The sequence below is a fragment of the Salmo salar genome, chromosome 10, assembly GCF_965601325.2.
Source record: "Salmo salar chromosome 10, fSalSal1, whole genome shotgun sequence".
In the NCBI taxonomy this organism is placed as follows: domain Eukaryota; kingdom Metazoa; phylum Chordata; class Actinopteri; order Salmoniformes; family Salmonidae; genus Salmo; species Salmo salar.
This window is the reverse complement of record NC_138300.1, coordinates 100,855,335-100,878,328: the sequence shown is the minus strand read 5'-3', so window position 1 is coordinate 100,878,328 and position 22,994 is coordinate 100,855,335. Positions and strand designations below refer to the sequence as shown.

The 22,994-nt window shown below is 42.1% G+C and overlaps 1 protein-coding gene across 2 annotated transcripts in view; it reads right to left on the bottom strand.

The window, feature by feature from the left end:
* The window catches only part of lrrc4ca (leucine rich repeat containing 4C, genome duplicate a), a 123,214-nt gene extending 103,926 nt beyond the window's left edge, over positions 1-19,288 (bottom strand). For both annotated transcript variants that reach the window (XM_082957297.1, XM_014125110.3), the window contains exon 1: positions 17,551-19,288. The gene's annotated coding sequence lies outside the window, so the exon portion shown is untranslated. The remainder of the gene's footprint in view (positions 1-17,550) is intronic.
* Positions 19,289-22,994: the final 3,706 nt, after the last annotated feature.

The following is a 22,994-nucleotide window of genomic DNA, read 5'->3' as shown; positions in this document are numbered from 1 at the left end:
GAGAAGATTCTGTACAGGAAGTACCCTGTCTGACCATTTCTTGGCCTTCTTTGTCATCTCTATCCAAAACAAAGGATCTCTGCTGTAACGTGACACTTTCTAAGGCTCCCATAGGCTCTCAGAAGGCGCCAGAACGTTGAATGATGACTCTGCAGTTACTGGCTGAAAAACAGTAGCGCATTTGGTAAGTGGTCGATCTGAGAACAATGAGACGGGCGTGCGCATGCACCTGAAGAGCCCATTTTACTTTTTCAGTCTTTGAACGAAAACAACGACTCCCAGTCGGAATATTATCGCTATTTTACGAGAAAAATCTCATAAAAATGTATTTTAAACAGCGTTTGACATGCTTCGAAGTACGGTAATGGAATATTTTGAATTTTTTTGTCACGCTCCGCGTCCGCGCGTCACCCTTCGGATAGTGTCTTGAACGCACAAACAAAACGCCGCTATTTGGATATAATTATGGATTATTTGGAACCAAACCAACATTTGTTGTTGAAGTAGAAGTCCTGGGAGTGCATTCTGACAAAGAACAGCAAAGGTAATCCAATTTTTCTTATAGTAAATCTGAGTTTGGTGAGTACCAAACTTGGTGGGTGTCAAATTAGCTAGCCCGTGATGGCGAGCTATCTACTCAGAATATTGCAAAATGTGCTTTCACCGAAAAGCTATTTTAAAATCGGACACCGCGATTGCATAAAGGAGTTCTGTATCTATAATTCTTAAAATAATTGTTATGTTTTTTGTGAACGTTTATCGTGAGTAATTTTGTAAATTCACCGGAAGTGTTCGGTGGGAATGCTAGTTCTGAACGTCACATGGTAATGTAAAAAGCTGTTTTTTTATATAAATATGTACTTGATTGAACAAAACATGCATGTATTGTATAACTTAACGAGAGTCTTGTCTTTAAATAGCTGTAAAATAGTCATATGTTTGAGAAATTGAAGTAATAGGATTTTTAAGGTTTTGAAAATTGCGCCACAGGCGTCCCACCTAGCCCATAGAGGATAATGTCCTAGGAGTGTCATCTGATGAAGATCATCAAAGGTTAGTGCTGCATTTAGCTGTGGTTTTGGTTTTTGTGGCATTATATGCTAGCTTGAAAAATGTGTGTCTGATTATTTCTGGCTGGGTACTCTGCTGACATAATCTATAATCTATAATCGGGGGGACACTCTTGACCCAAACCTGCGACCTGTATGCTCTCATTGGCTGGCTCTCGCTTCATACTCGTCGCCAAACCCACTGGCTCCAGGTCATCTACAAGACCCTGCTATGTAAAGTCCCCCCTTATGTCAGCTCACTGGTCACCATAGCAGCACCCACCTGTAGCACGCGCTCCAGCAGGTATATCTCACTGGTCACCTCCAAAGCCAATTCCTCCTTCGGCCGCCTCTCCTTACAGTTCTCTGCTGCCAATGACTGGAACAAACTACAAAAATCTCTGAAACTGGAAACACTTATCTCCCTCACTAGCTTTAAGCACCAGCTGTCAGAGCAGCTCACAGATTACTGCACCTGTACATAGCCCCTCTATAATTAGCCCAAATATCTACCTCTTTCCCTACTGTATTTATTTATTTATTTTGCTCCTTTGCACCCCATTATTTCTATTTCTACTTTGCACTTTCTTTTACTGCAAATCTACCATTCCAGTGTTTTACTTGCTATATTGTATGTACTTCACCACCATGGCCTTTTTTTGCCTTTACCTCCCTTATCTCACTTCATTTGCTCACATTGTATATAGACTTATTTTTCTACTGTATTATTTACTGTATGTTTGTTTTACTCCATGTGTAACTGTGTTGTTGTATGTGTCAAACTGCTTTGCTTTATCTTGGCCAGGTCGCAATTGTAAATGACAACTTGTTCTCAACTTGCCTACCCGGTTACATAAAGGTGAAATAAAATAAAAAAATAACATTTCATGGCAAGTTCTACAGTGGATTTCCGCGTATGTGACAAATAAAGTTTTTCCCTTTAAGATATATTCCTGAAGGTCTATACCTGGCAGGAATATAAAGCCTTCATTCATGTAGACTCTGTAATCAATGTGAACCACATGAAGCACAGGATAGTAAGTGGTATAATGTGGTAGCTAATGGGATGTGTACAAAACAGTGAAGTTTACATATCTAACTGGCTATCTTCACTTTATCTAACATTGTATTTTTTTATAGATATATATCCATACATGTACATGTGTGCATAGATGAGGTGATATTCTGTATTGCTGCATTACCAGAGGATGATAATAAGTACTGTATGTGGACAGACCTTGGCAATTGTGTGACAGTGTTGTTCTGTTTTGTGGCAGACGGGCCTGTCACAGCCAAACATTGTGCCCCACAGGGCGAAGAGTCTGGCGCAGGCTGCAGGAGGTGTGCCATGGGGTAACACACACACACACACACACACACACACACACACACACACACACACACACACACACACACACACACACACACACACACACACACACACCACACACACACACACACACACACACACACACACACACACACACACACACACACACACACACAGCGAGATTGAGAGAGAAAGGGAGTCACAGTACCCTCCTATAACATGCTGCCACTCCAAGTGACCAATCAGACTATTCTTTATTTTTTTTGAATGACCATTCGTCTTAAATCATGTTGGCATGGTAGATCTGGGCATGGGTATGTGTGACTGTGGATGGGAGGAAAGGTGAGAGGATAGGGTAATATGTACAGGATAAGGGATGGGATAGTGTAAAATGTACATGATAGGGGATAGGATAGGGTCATATTTACAGGATAGTGCATAGGATAGTGTATCCAGTACATGATAGGGGATAGGATAGTGTAAAATGTACATGATAGGGGATAGGATAGTGTAATATGTACAGTACATGATAGGGGATAGGATAAAATAAAATGTACATGATACGGGATGGGATAGGGTAATATGTACATGATAGAGAATAGGATAGGGTAATATGTACAAGATAGGAGATAGGATAGTGTAATATGTACAGTACATGATAGGGTATATGCTAGTGTAAAATGTACATGACAGGGGATAGGATAGGATAATATGTACAGGATAGGTGATAGGATAGCGTAAAACGTGCAGTACATGATAGGGTATATGATAGTGTAAAATGTACATGATAGGGGACAGGATAGGGTCAAATGTACATGATAGGGGATAGGATAGGGTAATATGTACATGATAGGGGATAGTATAGGGTAATATGTACATGATAGGGGATAGGATAGGGTAATATGTAGATTATAGGGGATAGGATAGGGTAATATGTAGATGACCGGGGATAGGATAGGCACACATAACACCACTCTATCTGTGTACATTAAAGATGCAATCTCTAATTACAAATACATTGGATTATGTCAACTGTGAAGTTGTAGTTTTGGTAAGGCACAGGGAAGTTAAGACACTATTTAGGTAGCACCATATTGGATAGCTTCTATATAAAAACAATAGCTGCAATATACTGTATCTCAAGGAGCTGTTTTCACTTTCCACCATGTCGTTCTTTCCCTCTGTCATCCATGTTGTCTGGGAGTGAGTTGGCAGTCTCTGTCACAGGGCCCTGACCTTACCAGGCAGACACACTAGTACCTCATTAGACTCCCCGGAGACACACAGGATTACATCAAGTTCAAGTCTCTTCCTGTCAGATCAAAACTCCCCTCATAGGGCAAATCCAGTCTACACACAGGTGGCTGAATGACTGACGCATCAAGGACAGAGACAAGGAGAAAGAGGGAGAGAGAACGAGTGAAGGGTAGAGAGTGAGAGAGAGATAGAAAGAGGGAGAGAGTGAGAGCAAGAGCGAGTGAGAGAGAGAGAGAGAGAGAGAGGGAGAGAGAAAGTGATACATACTGGCTGAGATAGATGTGAAGAAAACACAGACATTGTGTACTGTGCTGTACTCTAGTATTAACTAATTGACTGGCAGGCCAGGCTCTTTCTGCTGAGCAGAGTGGAGCGGTGCTAGTTGTGTGCTAGCTGTGTGCTAGCTGCACTAGTGTTTGAGTCCTGCCAGGCTGATTGGGTCTGGGAGTTAAAGAGAGGTTCAGGGAGACAGATGGAGAAGCCCGTCCCAGCTGTCCAGATCCCAGACGCTCATCCTACACCCCTGGGTCTACAGAAGGCTGCAGTCTGGGGGGAGACCAACACACAGGGAGGGAGGGAGGGAGGGAAGGGAGGGAGGGAGGGAGAGAGGGAAGGGAGGGAGGGAGGGAGGGAGGGAGGGAGGGGGAGGGAGGGAGGGAGGGAGGGAGGGAGGGAGGGAGGGAGGGAGGGAGGGAGGGAGGGAGGGAGGGAGGGAGGGGAAATGGCAGCCATTACATGACTCTCCTTAGTGTTTTTATCCCTTGATCATTTGTTGAATTAGACATGTTAGTACAAAAATCTGGGATTGAAGGACACTGCCTCATTGAGATATATGAAAACTCATCAATATTGATTATGAGACACCTCAGTGCAGGTAATACACATATCTAGCAAAAAAGCAGGACAAACACTGATCTATAACCTCAAAGATACCATACGAGGGACTGATCCCAGCTGTGTTTGCATTATAGCACACATCTCAACAGGATGTGAGTATAAAAATGCTCAAAATGGGATCAGAGTACATGATCATATCACAGAAAACATGATCATTTCCATTATCAAATCTGATGCTATTATATACTATGAATATGGGGTGATTATATTAAGCTCTGTAATCGCGTTAGTGAGTTTTCTGTAGACTCTGATTAATCTAGATGTGAGGTAATATACGTGGGCGTTTGAGTCATCAGCGATGCAGGCTTCTCTCTCTCCCTCCCTCCCTCTTTCTTTCTCTCTCTCTTTCTCTCTCTCTACTCTCTGCAAGGCCCTTTCATCTGCATAGTAATAGATGCAATAGCAATCCATGATTATGCTACAGCTTCACACCATAAAGCAGAGGTTATTGTTTGCAAGGAATGACACACTCATAAACGTAGCCTAAAATGTAACATACCATGCCTTTGATGCTAACTTATGACCCGTGGAATGGAGAATTTAGAATTTAACCTTAAATTATATAATGAGGCACCTTGACTTTGCCCAAAGTTAAGAGGCAACAGTAAAATAGATTCCAGACACAGTAAATCTGAAACATTTCAAACACCTGGCTGACAGTTACATTTTCATTGCATGTGCTCGGCTCAACCACCGTTGCCCTATTTTCTCAGCCAACGGTGATGAATAATGATGTCTCCAGACAACCCATGAAAGGAGAAACTCTCTGAGGTTAATGCATACACACAGGTGATATATTATGCCTGTCCTCATACTGAGTGTTGGCTTCAGCCATCACCATTCTCCCTCTAGACTGGGCTACAGTATGCCTTTGAAAGGGACTGCAGAGGAGAGGACTGCAGCAACCAGAAAATAAAACACAATCTCTCCCCAGTAACAGGTCACCCAGCCATACCAGCATCAGGGCACCACTTCACTCAAAGTCCTTCCATCTCAATTTATAATCTTTCAAAACACCACTTGTTGACAGGGGACACAGACAAGTCTGTGTTTGTGTCTGTACGTGCGCACGTGTGTGTGCATGTGTGTGCTATGACACAGTCTTTTACAGAGCACATAGGCCCAGTCACCATGACTGATTTAGTCATTCTTTTAGCTTGAAAGGTTCTGCACAGGCTCTTTGTGAGGGGAAATTGCATTAATGAACTCAAATAAGACCAATCAACTCCAGCAGTCTCCCTTTTTCTGCATTTCCAAATAACCTATTACATGCAGATTACTCCTGCTCCCATCATTAACATTTCTCTCTCTCTCTCTGTTTATCCCTCCATACTCTGTCTCTTTCTTTTGGTCCTTTTTCGCAGTAAAGGGAAGGGATCTATAGTCTCACCTTCATTAGGAGGAGGCCTGAGAGTGGGCGGGAGGAGGTGAAAGACAACACGTCACCCTCTCTCAGTCCCTTTAACCTTTTCATTTAGCAGCAGAAATTAATGTGGCGACCTGGGCCACTATCACTTTCAGCAGACGCTGTCACGCTGCCCTGGAGGCAAGAGGATTGGTTTCTCTGGAGACACGTGTGTCGGTGGTGTGTTGCCGTGTGTGTATGCATGCGTGTGTATGTTTTCCTTCACCCAGGCTGTCACGTCAGCACAACCTTACTTCAGGGGCCGCCACTCTCTCGATTCTGCACCTTGTACATTCATGCATGGTGTAAGGGGGAAGGAGAAAAGAGGGGGGGGGGGCTAAGTCATTAAGTTGAACCTCGGCAAGACTGACAAGGTGGGTGAGGTAAGGCCTGTGGTGACTGACTAACATGGCAACTTGAATTCCAGGTCACTACTTTTAGTTGAGTTTTGGGGCGGGAGAATGAGGGGAGAGGGGCGAGAGGAAAGGGGACATCGTTGAGTCACAGCACAACAAGAATATTTCAGCTTGTTTTTGTTTAAAGCCATTACCTCCTACGGGCTAGACTACTTGACCACCAATATGGAGTAGACTACTTGACCACCAATATGGAGCAGACTACTTGACCACCAATATGGAGTAGACTACTTGACCAACAATATGGAGTAGACTACTTGACCACCAATATGGAGCAGACTACTTGACCACCAATATGGAGCAGACTACTTGACCACCAATATGGAGTAGACTACTTGACCACCAATATGGAGTAGACTACTTGGTGGTCAATATGGAGTAGACTATTTGACCACCAATATGGAGCAGACTACTTGACCACCAATATGGAGTAGACTACTTGACCACCAATATGGAGTAGACTATTTGACCACCAATATGGAGCAGACTACTTGACCACCAATATGGAGTAGACTACTTGACCACCAATATGGAGTAGACTATTTGACCACCAATATGGAGCAGACTACTTGACCACCAATTTGGAGTAGACTACTTGACCACCAGTATGGAGTACACTACTTGACCTCCAATATGGAGCAGACTACTTGACCACCAATATGGAGTAGACTACTTGACCACCAGTATGGAGTAGACTACTTGACCACCAATATGGAGCAGACTACTTGACCACCAATATGGAGTAGACTACTTGACCAACAATATGGAGTAGACTATTTGACCACCAATATGGAGCAGACTACTTGACCACCACCATGGAGTAGACTACTTGACCACCAATATGGAGTAGACTATTTGACCACCAATATGGAGCAGACTACTTGACCACCAATATGGAGTAGACTACTTGACCACCAGTATGGAGTAGACTACTTGACCACCAATATGGAGCAGACTACTTGACCACCAATATGGAGCAGACTACTTGATCACCACTATGGAGGAGACTACTTGACCACCACTATGGAAAAGACTACTTGACCACCACTCTGGAGGAGACTACTTGACCACCACTATGGAGGAGACTACTTGATCACCACTATGGAGTAGATTACTTGACCACCAATATGGAGCAGACTACTTGACCACCAATATGGAGCAGACTACTTGACCACCAATATGGAGAAGACTACTTGACCACCAATATGGAGTAGACTACTTGACCACCACTATGGATTAGACTACTTGACCACCACTATGGAGTAGACTACTTGACCACCACTATGGAAAAGACTACTTGACCACCACTCTGGAGGAGACTACTTTATCACCACTATGGAGTAGACTACTTGACCACCACTATGGAATAGACTACTTGATCACCACTATGGAAAAGACTACTTGACCACCACTATGGAGTTGTCTACTTGACCACCACTATGGAAAAGACTTCTTGACCACCACTATGGAGTAGACTACTTGACCACCACTATGGAAAAGACTACTTGACCACCACTCTGGAGGAGACTACTTGACCACCACTATGGAGGAGACTACTTGATCACCACTATGGAGTAGATTACTTGACCACCAATATGGAGCAGACTACTTGACCACCAATATGGAGCAGACTACTTGACCACCAATATGGAGAAGACTACTTGACCACCAATATGGAGTAGACTACTTGACCACCACTATGGATTAGACTACTTGACCACCACTATGGAGTAGACTACTTGACCACCACTATGGAAAAGACTACTTGACCACCACTCTGGAGGAGACTACTTTATCACCACTATGGAGTAGACTACTTGACCACCACTATGGAATAGACTACTTGATCACCACTATGGAAAAGACTACTTGACCACCACTATGGAGTTGTCTACTTGACCACCACTATGGAAAAGACTTCTTGACCACCACTATGGAGTAGACTACTTGACCACCACTATGGAAAAGACTACTTGACCACCACTCTGGAGGAGACTACTTGACCACCACTATGGAGGAGACTACTTGATCACCACTATGGAGTAGATTACTTGACCACCAATATGGAGCAGACTACTTGACCACCAATATGGAGCAGACTACTTGACCACCAATATGGAGAAGACTACTTGACCACCAATATGGAGTAGACTACTTGACCACCACTATGGATTAGACTACTTGACCACCACTATGGAGTAGACTACTTGACCACCACTATGGAAAAGACTACTTGACCACCACTCTGGAGGAGACTACTTTATCACCACTATGGAGTAGACTACTTGACCACCACTATGGAATAGACTACTTGATCACCACTATGGAAAAGACTACTTGACCACCACTATGGAGTTGTCTACTTGACCACCACTATGGAAAAGACTTCTTGACCACCACTGCCAACCCCTAAAAGGTATGCACACGCTACAGTTGCGGTCACTTATCCAAACCTCACATGCCCCTACCCCTCCTCTGGTACAGTACAATTGGCTGTAAAGGAGAGGACAGTAATAGGAGCAGTGCATGCCGGCATCCAGTGTGACAGAATGGATGTCTCTCAGATTATTCCCTGAGATTGATGGGAGAGAGGAGCAGCCATTGATTAATCCATCGACTGAAGGAATGTAGTGCTGCTTTCCTCCGGATCGGCTGTCCTTTCCCTGGATGGCAGATTCAGAGAGACAAGCTGGAGACGATGACTAATGAGCGAGCCCACTACAGCCGCTGTGTGTGTGTGTTGATCGTGAGTGTGTGTGTGTTTATCAGGAGTGTGTGTGTGTGTGTGTGTGTGTGTGTGTGTGTGTGTGTGTGTGTGTGTGTGTGTGTGTGTGTGTGTGTGTGTGTGTGTGTGTGTGTGTGTGTGTGTGTGTGTGTGCAGGATGTCTGTACGTGTCTGTCGACTTAGTTTATTTAGAAAGCCAGTGCGTTGGTCCACAGCTCACTGACGTCTTCAGTCTCCACATGATTGAAATAGTAACTCTGATCCTTAACAAGAATCTAGATCAATGTCAGGAGTGCCTGAACCCAAATCAGAAAACTCTTTGAAGACTGAATTGATTACCTTAACTACCAAAAACCTGAATGAAAACACATTGCTGTTCCTATTTACTCTAGTAGTAGGCTATTGCACAGGGTCGCTAATGGTGTTCAGAACTACAATAAACATCCATGTCTGTGTAGATCATTGTAGTGCTACAGAATTAGCTTGAGCCGACAAAACAATAACAACCACAAATAAAACAAAATACACAAAAAGGTCCACTCTTAGCTAAGCCATTCTACAGCAAAATAATGACTCAACATCTCATCCACAAATAAACCACTTCGAAGAGAAATGAGTTGAAAAGATGTGCATGAATAGCTCACAATCCCAACATCCTGTGTAGGACTTCTGTATGTTAGTTTGAGTGTCGGCTTCCTGCAGCTGGGGTCAAAATACATATTTCTAAGGTCAATTGTTGTGGGGTGACTAAACTAGGGCTTTGGTGGTCATGAAATTTTGTCAGACAGTTATTGTCATGAAAATAACTGCCGGTCTTACGATAATTGAACGTTAATTAACATAAACACTTTCGCATCTCCGGGCTTCCACGCATAGCCTATAATTTGAAACAGGTCCTCCTATATGCTTAAATCAGAGTTATTTATGCAACTTTAGTTGTGATGCAAACCTTAGGCTGTTTTAATTTCAAATACATTCTCAGGCTGCATGATGTGACTCTAATGATAATTAGAAAAAATGTGCATGAAAGGCATGTGCTCTGCTTTGTTTCTTGCAAAGGCTGCAAACACTTCAACAGTCTCTCATTCACAATTTGACAAGCTTGACAATATTCTCACCCATCTGACTATTCTCAGTGTAATCTATTCTTTACATATAGCCTACTAATATATGCATGGGATTATTTTTAATTTAGAATGGCCCACAAAAAAACATGTCATCCGTAAGCTGCACTCGAATGTAGGAGGCGTTTTTAATATGCCAGGTAGTCTACAAAGGTTGTAAAGCGGATTAATATGCGTAATTTTAAGAATTGAGGAATAAATATAGCAGCATGAGAAAGCTGGGATCATCTTTTAAATAGTGGCTAGTCAAAACTCACGCGCGATTGCACAATGACTGGGCTTATAAGAAAACCTTTCACTAGGCTCTGTAGGCTATGGGCTCTCCAACCCTGTTCCAGGGGTCATAGGCCTATAGACTACACTTAGAGTTATTTGGCCACTTTAGTTGGAATGCAAACCTTATCCAAACAAATACGCCTATACCGGGCTAGGCTACATAAAGCATGCGACTATGATTTGAAAAAGTCGCAAAAAATGCATGTGCTGTTTCTTGCCTTCCTTCACAAGTGATAATATTGTCAAACATCAGACTATTCTCAATGTAATCTTGTCTTTACATATCCTAAACAATATATGTGTGCAATGAGTTTTGGGTTGGGTAGGTTACTTTCTAAATGTAATCCGTTACAGTTAATAGTTTCCGGTCCAAAATTGTCATCAGTAACGTAACTTTTGGATTACCCAAATTCAGTAACATAATCTGATTACATTTAGTTACTTTTAGATTACTTTCCCCTTAAGAGGCATTAGAAGAAGATAAAAGTGTATGTTACCAATTGAACAACATCTATTGCAGGATAAATCAATGTTAAAGTTTACATAGCTGGCCATATATGGAGGTAAAATTTTACTTTATGGGTTGGTTATGTAGGCTTCTTCTAACCCACTGCTTTCTACTACATTTAATAATACGATTAAATTATATCTATACATTAATATATATAACTTATAAGTCCAAAAAAGGATGTAGCAACTACAGATTGCCCCTTTAAGTCTATCAAAAGTTTACGAGTTTGAGCATGTGTTCATTAGGTCTATTGATTTTTGTTTTTATCAGCATGAATTAGATTGAGCAATAAAAGCACCACTTTTATTTCATAGGGTGTGATCTGCCCTGTACAGCTGTTGCAGGAGTGCATTTTTCACTGGCTGTACACTGGTTTCAAAAACAATGATTGATTGGCAGCTTAAACTTCTTGAATTCAACCATTATTGACTTCAAATACATATTTAGATTTGTGAACAGCCATCCACAACAAACACAATCAGTAAGCCACAAATAGCTAAATGAGAGAGCAGCAGTGTGATTCACATCCATGCACAATGTAGATAATAAGTGATATCCGTATCGCCGTAGACTACACTACTGCTGTCATCCTTACCTCCAAGTGTTTATTCAAGTTGGATAATCTTTGGATGCCGACAGCAGTTGCACCATTGGAAGACATAGCTTGGACTGTAGTCTACAAAAGCTTTTCCCGCGATCCATCAAACACATTTGTGACTCATTTCAGGAAACTAGCCAACTGTCGCAGGTCACTACATCACAGGAGAGTCATTTGAATGTAAACCTTTTATTTTAATCAAAATGCGTTTTTTAGCAGAAATACATTTTGGAACATGTGAACTTTCATATGCCTTAATAACAAACGTGTATGCCATCTGTAAATACGAATACAAATTGTTAAATTACGAGCCAGGTTGGTTAAGCCACAGAAAAGGACAGTAACCTTCCCACTAGCTTGTCATCATAGTGGTCTCTGACTTATGGTCAGACTCGCTCAGGTGGAACAAACTTAAATTTGAGCTTTTTTCAATGCTGATTTGAATGTCATTGAGAAAACAAAGAAGTGTCAAAGATTTTTTTCACAAATATCCCTTCTGAATTTAAAAGTAATCTTCGAAGTAATCATCAAGTTTTTCAAAAGTATCTGTAATCTGATTACAATATTTTTGATAGTAACATAATGTATTACAGTTATGCGTTTTTTGTAACCCCTTACATGTAACGGATTAAAGCTCATGGGATATGCCTATTTTTAATAGAGGCCATCAAAACTCTGTTTTCTCACGTAATTGCATAGCATAGCCTATAGAAATGTTGCGCAACAAGGGCTTATGGGAACACTTATTAATTCCATGCATCAACCAGCTATGAGGAGCGGGCTCTTGCTGCGAAAGAGGTGATCCTTTTCCATTCAAACTCTGAATGCCAGGGCTCTCATGAAGTGTTTGATTTTATTTTCGAATGCATTTGCATTGATGACAGAGTGATTAGAGGGACAATAGAGCGCTGAGTACCAGGCCATTAGCGACTGGCCGTAAGCAAGTTTGGTAGGCTACTAATGAAAATCAGCGGCTTCAGAGCGTGGTTTTGGAGAAGCCTAGTTACCTTGATTCAACGGTCACGTGGAATCTGACTGCAGTCATGACTCGTGACTGCTGGTGTGGCAATCACCATAACAGCCCTAGACTCAACCATTGCCTACATCAGCACCTAGGCATGGGAAGTCATCAAGGGACTGAACTCATGTAACAAGCCACCAATCATCTGAGATGATGCATCCAGTTAGAGCTTATACTGTATACTCACAGCACCGCAGCACTGCCTTGACCTGAAAACATATCTACCTTTTCTCGCTCTCTCTTGGTACCCCAGCCCCCCTCCTTGTCTCAACCTCCCCCATGGTGTTTCTATCTGCTGGTCTGGCAGCCAACATTTACCCCAAAAGGGTTCTACCTGGAACCAAAAAGGGTTCTTCAAAGGGTCCTCGTACGGGGACAGCCAAAGAACCCTTTTAAGTTCTAGATAGCACCTTTTTTTCAAAGAGTGTAGATGACACAGAACTGCCTGACTTTTTAATTTCCCTTTCACGACCAATCCAATCCCCAGAGAACATTTCTACCCAGAGAATATGAAAAATGTACAGGCGGTTCCATTATTGATAGAAGTCCCCATCAGTCAGAGAAATGAATGCTAATGGTGTCCTAAGCTGGGGCTTTACCCAGATTAATCCGATTTAACAAATGAACATTTATTAAATGGCACAAAGCGATGGCCCTGATCTGAACGGAGTCACAGTCTGAAGAAATAAGCAACATTTCAAAGGAGGATGTGGGAAAAGGAACATGGGCATATGCTCTGTGGCTTCACGAGGGGCTGACATCTTGTCGCAATGCTACCCTTTTCTGGCTGACAAGTTCATTAATTTTTTGACAGGGCCGCTTGGCACAATTTTCAATGGATTACTGAGACCGCAACGAGGGGAGGAATTGGACATGAAACAGACGTCTGCGGAGGTGACAATGTTATCAACTGAAATCTGGCTTGATGCTAGCAGCAGCAGGACTTTTCCCTCGGTCCTCCGTACCCGCACTGCACATGCTCTGAGACCACTGCACCACTGGGGATGCCTGAGACACACTGGGGATGCTGTTGTTGTCACCAGTACATAATAAAATAAACAAACACATAGGTGCACATGACTCTAGGAGATTATGGGAAGTTGTCATTGTATCATTGACGTTTTACAGAGTATGGACCTATAACAATGATGAAGGCACTACTCTACGTGCTGAAATGTTGACCATCTTACTGCAATATTAAAAAACAAGAATCCAAGTTCTTTTCTTTCTAAAGTATTTTTTTAAAAGTATTTCAAAAGTAAAACAATGTATTACCATAAGCTACCCTTGGTTAGTATAGAGTACATCCAAACCCCCCACCTCACCCCCTGCCACAGAATGATGTCTTTCTATCACCTCTATAGAAAGGAAAGTTCAGGGGGGAAGTGGACCTTTGAGAAGTGCTCAACATGCAGAAGGGATAGGCTCCTCGTAGGCATGAATCGCTCTGCATCACGCCACAACAAACAAATGTCATCTTTGGGATTCATAGAGTGGATTTATCATGCTAAAACCTTTGACAGGGGAAGAACATAAAATAAGCAGTCTAATTTGTCTCCCCAAGGCAACATGCTTTCTCAAATAGGGTGAAAGATGTTCACTCCCTCACTCACCTGAGGGAATAGGGGGCCACTTTAATCAGGTGACAGAAAGCTGTGATCAATTCTACAACAGTAGAATGACAAGCGTAACCTCAGTTGCAACTGAAGCTATAACATTACTACTCCTATTACTTCTACTGTGCTGTATTATTAATGACTGACTACTACTATTACTACTACATGGTATATACTTCCAACACTGATATGTAGGATAGATACTGCATTAGTCAATCTAAAACCAAGTCATAATATTCTCTGTGCGTTCACCAAGCCTTACTACCTGTATCGTCTAAAATGACCTACATATATCCATGATTCAATGTATGTGTATTATAGGAGAAGATGGTAAAAACATTATGGAAAAATACTATTCGATAGTAGCTTGCATCCAGCATATACAATGCCTTATTCCACATTTTGTTGAGTTATAGCCTGAATTCAAAATAGATTAAATAGTTTATTTCTCACCAATCTACACACAATACCCCATAATCACAAAGTCAAACCATGTTTTCTAGAAAGCTTGACCAATTTATTGAAAATGAAATACTGAAAAAAATAATTTACGTAAGTATTCACACACCTGAATCAATCAATGCATGTTAGAATCGCCTTTAGCGATTAGACTTGTGAGTCTTTCTGGGTAAGTCTCTAAGAGCTTTGCACACCTGGATTGTACAATATTTGCAAATTCTTCTTTTTTATCAGGCTCTGTCAAGTCTTGCTATAGATTTTCAAGCCAACTTAAGTCAAAACTGTAACTAGGCCACTCAGGAACATTCAATGTTGTCTTGGTAAGCAAATCCAGTTTGACCTTGTGTTTTAGGTTATTGTCCTGCTGAAAAGTGATTTTGCATCCCAGTGTGTTGGAAAGAACTAGGATTTTTGCTTAGCTCCATTCCATTTATTTTTATCCTAAAAATCTCCCTAGTCCTTGCCGCTGACAAGCACACACATAACATGATGCAGCCACCACCATGCTTGAACATATGAAGAGCGGTACTCACTGATGTGTTGTATTGGATTTGCTCCAAACATAACACTTTGTATTCAGGAAATAAAGTGGACTTCTTTGCCACATATTTTGCAGTTTTACTTTAGTGCCTTATTGCAAACAAGATGAATGTTTTGGAATATTTTTTTCTGTCCCGGCTTCCTTATTTTCACTCTGTCATTTATATTAGTATTGTGGAGCAACTACAATGTTATTTATCCATCCTCAATTTTCTCCTATCACAGTCAATAAATTCTGAAACTGTTTTAAGGTCACCATTGGCCTCATGGTGAAGTCATAGAGTGCTTTCCTTCCTCCCCGGCAACTGAGTCAGGAAGGACCCTTATAACTTTGTAGTGACTGGGTGTATTGATACACCATCCAAAGTGTCATTTAAAACATGGATATTCAACACGTTTGAACGGATATTCAATGTCTGCTTTTTACCTTACTACCAATAGGTGCCCTTCTTCGCTAGACATTGGAAAACCTCCCTGGTCTTTATGGTTGAATCTGTGTTTGAAATGGGGTACAGAGATGAGGTAGTCATTATTGCACTATTATTGCTCACAGAGTGAGTCCTTATTATGTGACTTGTTGAGCAAATGTTAACTCTTGAAATGATTTAGGCTTGCCACAACAAAAGGTTGAATACTTCTTGACCCAAGACATTTCAGCTTTTTATTTTTAATTCATTTGTAAACATTTCTAAAAACATAATTCCACTTTGAGATTATAGGGTGTTGTTCCAGTGACACAACATCTCGATTTAATCAATTTTAAATTCAGGCTGTAAATCAACAAAATGTGGAAAAGTCAAGGGGTGTGAATACTTTCTGAATGCACTGCATTGTTTTCAGACAAATGGGTGGTTGAAATAAGAAAAGACAATTGGTTAAATTCACATGTAGGAGAGTTGTATACTGTATAACAATTGCTTTAGGGATGCAGATATGATAAAACCTAATTTTGAAGGAGTCAAATTTAATCTAACATTCATTACTGGCTAGATGCAAGGCCCTGTGTGTGCATGTTCTCTGTGGTCTTCTGTCTTGCTGTCCCTCTGCGAGATCAAAGAGACCACTGTGTGAGAAGGAGGGTGCAGGGTTCAGGGTGTGTGTGTGTGTGTGTGTGTGTGTGTGTGTGTGTGTGTGTGTGTGTGTGTGTGTGTGTGTGTGTGTGTGTGTGTGTGTGTGTGTGTGTGTGTGTGTGTGTATTTCCATGTGCTCCTAGTGCCAAAAATGGATGAATGGGTGAGATGGATGAATGAATGAATGGAGAACCAATCCGTTTCAACCGATACACCATATCCCATACCATGGCACACTGTACATCAGTGCATGGTGGTCAATTATCATAACTGGAATATAACCAAAACACCACTGCTTCATGTATGTGTGCTATACACCACACATTATGCTACGTTCGTTTCTAGCCAGCAGACTGCATAGCGGCCTCCATACGCAAGCGAAGCTTGTCATTTCAGCACCACGTTTATGAGGGACAGCTCCCTTAATACGAGCACTGAGCAAACAGCAACGGCGAGCCGAACTCAAGCACACATTGGAGCGCAGCGCCTCCGCATTAAAACAGACACTACCCTCCATGGATAGGTGGAAATGAAAGTGCATTAGCTACAGCCCTATAGTGTTCTTGCAAACATCATTCTCAAAGACATGGCAGTGCTCTTATGTTAGGCTTTTCACCCTGGCGCATGCGAGGAGCCTTAATAACATAACAGTTTGAAGTCAATTGCACAGCAATGTGTTCTACAAATAGCTATTGGTGGGTCTACTGTGCATATTATAATCAGCATAAAATATTAGATATTCTGAATGTTATTTGGCCTTTGGTAGGTGCTGAAATCCAACGGTCCTAATACAGCAAATGGGATGCAACAGACTGCATCACCACTACTCAACAAAACAGAGTCAACCATCCTCTCCACACATTTTGATCAGTTTGGGCTATTTGTGGTATCAGCATCAGCCTCATGATAAAATAACATGTGTATAGGTTAGTCGAATAAAGGCTGAATCGACAAGCATTTGCCAGAGCGCTCCACCACATACGCACGCGAACACACACACATCGAATGGTCCATTCATCACATCACACAAAATATGTTTTTTTGTCAGATGAAGTCGGATGAAGCTTTTTGTTTAGTCTATGTCGTAACATAACACGGCAAAGTGAGATAGAGCAGCAAAGGAACGCGGATTTTAAATAGCCTACCTCTACCAGATTACCAATATGCTTTAGCTAAAACCGTAATTCAATGTGGGCAAGGTGTTAGTGCCATTTAGAAATCAATTCAACTAAACAAAATTAGCACATATAACTTACTTGTCACCAAAGATGCTGATGTTAGCAGGATAGCTGATTCAAACAACGACAGTTGGCTCTTCAGCTCCTTCCCCTCGAAAACTGCATCGAAAATACATCCGCAATTCTCAAGCAATTTGGCAGACTCCGTGGTGATACTTTCACACACCTTATCCGGTCCCCAGATTGCAAACGATGTAGAATTTAATCCATCAATTAATATCAATCGGTTGAGATTTAGGACTTGCACATTGATAATAGAGTCACATTATCCATCACCATAATCATATTTTTCAAGAGGCAAATAATACGGAGGCACTGTTAAAACTAATGGTTCGATGCAGAGCGATACCCCGCTGTGAGGTTAACAAGGCACAATTATATCTATGTCGCTGTCCGGTACCATTTTTTGAATCAGGAGAAATCCGAGCTCTTCCCAGATCCAGCCCTTATATTTTTATTTTCAATAAAAACAAAACCAACCTCTTCAGAGCCAGACCACTAAAGACACCGTCTCACGCAGCCGTGGACCCCCAGATTGATAACATCCTCAAACCTCATCATAATCTACGGCTGAACATCATCGACAGACATATTGAGCAAAAATAAAGAGATTGATAGTTGTCTTCCCGCTGTCACGCTTTTAGCTGGAACTTTTCTCACGCTTCCCCTTGCTACTCTGCAACCCCACTGGAATCTGATTAGATTTCAACGCACAACCCAGTGCGGATTTCAAGATTCTTACTAATCTTTTCCTCCGTATTGAATGTCGTTGGATGGGGTCCCGGAGTTGATGTAGCCTATGAATTCGTCGGGTGGATTGGATGAAGAATGATACAGTCGTCAGGCTTATCTTTGTCTTCTGATAGATTATTCCATCGATGTTCATAGGCGTCAGTATGTTTGATGTAAGAACCTGCGGCGAGTCAGGTGGAAAATCCAGCAGGTTGTATAGCCTATAAATGCATTATAGCCTTGTTTACAGGGTTAACAACGAAATCCCCTTCCTTGGTCTCTGACTCTCAAATCCAATGAAAATTGTATGAGTATGTTTCATAGGATAAGCTAATATAACGCTATAATATTAGGCCTATTATAGTTCCAAAGGTTTCGTGTCCCGACTTCTCATTGCGTCTCGAGAGCCGTTTGTTCACCAAGCTGCTCCTGTCAGTTTTCCCCCACAGCAATCATCGTCTCCTCTCTCTGTTCTCTTGCTCTATACGTATGTCAGATAGGACTCTCCAGTACCGCCAATCCACTGATATCTCACAAGAGGGAACGAATATCCATTTAGTGATGATCCTCCGTGTGCACTCTTCGCCAACAAAAATTGCGCGTTGGGATGATGGCCAATAGCTCTGACCACAATTTATCAGGCTAAGAATTAGTTTACATCCAACAATCTACAACTTATGCATGCAATGCATTTGTGCACTCTCACATAGATCATATGATAACATGCATGTGCAAGTTCGAAGGTCTAGACAATAGATAGGGGACAGTGCGGGGAAGTAGTTTCTCCTCTGTTGCAGCGTGCCGTTGCCTCACACCCAGACGGCACTGGCTTCCTCCCTCACTCAAAACAAGACCATTTGTATATCGCCAGTCAGTGCAGAAGAAATACTCCCTCTAGACTGGCTGAACACCTCTCCTTTGACGCGCATTCATGTGTTGCGTCTGCCTTTTTGTGGGTCCCGCTATATTTTCCCCACGCACCCTTTCTCACTTTTGATGGGTGAAATACAATTATCCAATTTCCTGCCATCATCTACCCACTGATTGGTCAATTGCATTATCACTTGATGTCATGAGGAGCGATGCGTCTGGGGGTAATATGGATGCGCGTGTGTTTGCCCCCGTGCGTGCACGACTTAAGAATGTGTGTGTGTGCGTTAGAGAGAGAGAGAGAGAGAGAGAGAGAGAGAGGTTGGAAGGCCTGTTTCTCAGCGGCTCCCTGCACCAGATGGGACACGACTGCCACCTACCGACCCCCCCCCCCCCCCCCCCCCTCTATGACACCATCAGAGCCACAGGCTACTGGAGCAGCAGGGCAGAACACGGTGCTTTTCTCATCAACTTACGTTTCACAACGGGTCCATTTTCTTATAGCCTATGCTGTGCATTATGCACACAGACACGACTCAAGATCACACCCACTGTAGCCAACATAATTCAGCGTGAGTTTCAACAAAACTTACAAACACCCATCGAGCAATATCTGTAGCACCTGACCAGATACAATTAAATAGCCAGTCCATATTCACATTGGGATGCGCAATGCGACGTCACCAGAGCAGCGCAGATGGCATTAACGGTTCTCAAAATGTGACTGTTTGGAAACATTCAGTGAACGGGTGACTCGGGAACACAACTATGAGAAGCACCAGCGCTTTTGTCTGGTTGAATGTAACTCGAAATTACGCACATCATCATCAGGCAGAGAAAGAGGCCAACGCGTGGTACTATCGCTAATTGCTGTGTCGGGTGATTTCTAAATGCTAGAATAGAATTAGAGTCAATACAGTGCAGAGTACACAGTATGTACATATACTTGTCTAACATGTTATCACAATAATGATAAAATATGTATTTAAATCTAAGCTATTGGTAACACTGAAAGTAATGTAGTTCAGCTGGGATTTCTTTATATGTTTGAATAAATATGCATTTGCTATGGTCTCAGACAAGGGTACTTATCACTTGACTGTAGCCCACCAAACTACCTCTGCTGCACACTCTACTTATGATGGTATTCTCAGTGGCTACAAGAAGCAGCAGTGAGTGACATGACATATACTGGATATACATATACTGTTAAAACTGGACAATATGGATAGAACTATTTGCTGATAGGGGAGGGGGAGACATTCCACTTGCAGTGGTTGCAGTCCCTTTTTTTTAATGTTTGTACTGTATATGTGAGAAACATTATTATGCCAGACCAAGGATCTGTCCAGCTGTCAGCGTCTCATCACATCTCAACAGTGAAGGTGTTGCATCATCTATCAGTCTTCATAAATGTCAACATGCCTGTCTGTCAGTTGTTGGCCACTCATCACTAAAAGTGCACTGCCATTATCCTGCATTCCTCGCCTATGATTGAGCAATTTTAATTGTTTGACATTAAAGGGTTTCTCTCTCTGTCTCTGTCACTCTCTCTGTCTCTGTCCCTCTCTCTGTTTGTCAGTCACACTCTCTGTCTGTCTGTCAGTCTCTCTCTCTCTCTCTGTCAGTCACTCTCTCTCTCTCTTTGTCAGTCACGGTCTCTCTCTCTCGCTCTCTCTCACTCTCTCAACCCGCCACACACACACACACACACACACACACACACACACACACACACACACACACACACACACACACACACACACACACACACACACACACACACACACACACACACACACACACACACACACACCCACTACACACACACACTGACCATTCATTTTCTCAGACTGACCATGCAAATGTAACCTATTACAATTGCAAACAGCAACAAACAGCCACTTTCCACCTAGGCAGAGTAGTAACCTTTTCTAATAATCTCTCTCTCACCTCTGCACAGTAGATTCATGCTGTTCACATGTATTTTTTAGTTCACTGTCATTGAGCACTCTGCAATAATAGCAGCCATGTTATGACAGCCATGCCTAATGGTTTGGATTTAAGGCTTTCATTTGACCACTTTCTTGTGAATCTGGTGACCACTCCTTTTTTACTTAAAACCCTATCTGCTCTGTGGGGGCCATCACAAGCGGTCATATTAACGGCCATTTTATCTGGATTAATGTGCCTTTTGGGGAAACTGAATGGATGTTGATTGATACATCCCACTGTTACCGTCAAAAACATCAACCTGTTCTCTTGTTAGTATATTTTGAGTATACAGCTTTATGTAGTCTGAAGTTAGTGTCTTTATTTAAAGATTATATTTTAGTTTTGAGAAGGAACTTCATTTAGCTGTAATTATTCTACAATATATTGATTAGTTTCACATCTTAACCCTTAATACATGGTCAACAGAGCACTTTAGTCTCTTCATATGTTTTATTAATGTCCTTGCATACAGTTAAAAGGGTCTTGTCTTGTTACTTTATGCTAGACATCATTGCTGACATTACAGCTGTCTGTTTTGACATGTGAACCAATCTAAGATCAACCTGCACGGTGATATGAGGCAAGCCACAGCAAAGAGGAAAAGGCAGTGTGGCTTGATAAGCACATAATGCACATGGCTCTAACAGAGTATGTGCATCTCTTGACTTACCCCACTTCCAAATCTTGGTTCAAAACATTACCCCTGAATGGCTCTGAAATTTCTAATTTCTGGTGGAGTCGACGTAGGTTGTTTTTATTATTAATGCTGTTGCTTTTGGAGGGTTTGGAGTAGCGTCACTTCGCTAGTCCTCCTGGGACTCAGAGGAAAATAGAATAATGTAGGAAATGAAGAGGCAGGTGTTGAGAGGCGAGAGCCTTAGTTTGTGTCTCTGAGAGTGCCACTCGTCACTGGCCTCAATTCCGCTCCAGCAGGCCTGGTGGCAGCTAAGGTTACAGTGGTGATAGGCGTACCTCTCTTTCAATCTCCTCTCTCTTCTCTTTCTCATTGCTTGCTTTCTCTTTGTTTTCACTGCCTTGTCTAACAGTAAATCTAACAGTAAATGTTCAGCCACAGTTGTTGATAAAAATAGCAATTGACAGCTCCTCTTGTCTGCTACAGTAATGCTTTTAGTTCCTGACCTCCAACGTAATATTTGCCTGCAACACAACAAGGACTCTGGTGATACATATTGTATGCACTGTAAGTGCCCAGAGCGGGGAAAAACACATGTTGCCATACAATACAGTGGAAAACTCGAAGAGTAAAATCCCCACAAACACCTCAGCGACATTAATGTGATTCATAGAGGTTCAGCAAATTTCAAGGACTTCATAATTAGGCGCATCAATGTGTTTGCCATCCTGTTTAATATCCACTTTGATTCACACTAATCTCTCACTCTACTCGTTATCCAAGGATTCTATGGGCCACGATCGAAGAGCAGCAGCCCAGTCCTGATTCTCAACTCACTGCTAGCAGCCCCCAGTCACTGCCTTTATTCCTCTATTCCACCCATTCAGCTGGCAACATTTTAATAATTCAGCGCCGGGCACACCCTAAAAGCATCCTCTGCCTTGCTTGAATTTCAGTACATGACAGGTAACTGAGGGCTTGATAACTGACGGGGTTATTGGATTTAGGCTGCAGCACAGAACAGTAAGGAGAAAGGAGAAGGGCAGTGTTCTGCACGTGAATGGATAACAGGATGTATGATGTTCATGATAACCATAATTACTATCATCCCATTGATCATTACCATTCCTCAGCAGCAGCGGTAGCAGCAGGCCCACAGGCAGAAGCTCTACCATTAGTAACACACAAGAGAATACACATAAAAAACACAGCAACCTCATCAGTACTTGGT